Here is a 1,257-nt window from a genome sequence, read left to right as displayed (position 1 = left end):
AGTATTAAATGTTAAAAAAAAAAAAAACCAACCAACCCAAAACCCAACAAACCAACCCATACGTGTTGATATCAATACATTATTAAATTAAGCAACTGCTCATACATCATCAGCTGATGATGTCCCTACTGTAAAATTGCAGGGTTAAAAAAAATAAAAAAAAGAATAAAAGCATCATTAGACTGAGTTATGCTCCCTGCTATAGAGGTTTTTGACACCAATTGTACCTGAGAGCACAGTTTTAAAAGGGCCTTTGGCAGCTGTCAGCAAGTGAGTCTGCTTGGTCACAGAGACTGGTGCAAGAAAGACTCTGGTTCTCCCAAGATCTTTTTCACTTGCTTACCACCAAAACAAACAAACAAACAAAATACCACCTGCAAATTTAAAGAAACTTTAAAATTTAGTGATTTTAATCCCACACAATTTTCCATAAGCCTCCTAAAATCTACAGGCATCATTTTAAAAAATAAAAATATCCCCAAACTGAACAGTGTGGATTTTAAGTCAAATTTGAACCAGTTACTGCATCCTTACATTACTGAGCAAATCAGAGGTGCAGCTGTCCTGGCTTCTCTCCTGAACAACTGTCTCATACCACAGATAGAAAAGGTGATGGAACCATCCCATCTTAAATTTCAAATTTCAATCTCCAGAGTTTCCTACAGTCATAGGTTACTTGTGGTAACATAACACATTTTCAGACAGCCAGACACGTTCATCTTTTTTTTTTGTAAGCCTGCAAACATGTTTCAACTTTAGCAAAAAAAAAAATAAAAATTTTGCCATTTATCTTTCAATAAAGGATTTCAGATAGTGCAACATGATCGAGTATGCAAACAGGCATCTACAGTTCACCAAAAACCTTTGTGCCCTTTATTTGCTTGTCTGTATCTAATACAGGCCCAAGAGGGTTCCCCCTTAAATGACTTTTTTTTTTTCTCCTGCTTGATTTTTTTCTTTTTATAAAAAATGGGAATGTCAAGCCTCATTTTACCCTAGAACTTCTATCCAAGACATGTATCGGTTGCTCTCAGACCTCAGAGTTGAATACAGAACTGACTCCTTAGTAGCAAACTTTTTGCCAAGTATTAACTGTAATTTTTTTATTGTGTATAAAAACCACTTCTATTCTTGATCAAGATTTGCTTCCTTGGTAGCTGGCTTCGTGGGAAGCTTCTATCCTCAAATAGAGAATCAACAGGAATGCATCCAGACTCAAATTTATGAAATAAAAAGCAAACAGGACAAAAAAAAAAA

Source organism: Cariama cristata, unplaced genomic scaffold, assembly GCF_000690535.1.
Source record: "Cariama cristata isolate BGI_N322 unplaced genomic scaffold, ASM69053v1 scaffold29202, whole genome shotgun sequence".
Taxonomy (NCBI): Eukaryota; Metazoa; Chordata; class Aves; order Cariamiformes; family Cariamidae; genus Cariama; species Cariama cristata.
The sequence above is the reverse complement of the archived record's forward strand: the minus strand, read 5'-3'. Positions refer to the sequence as shown.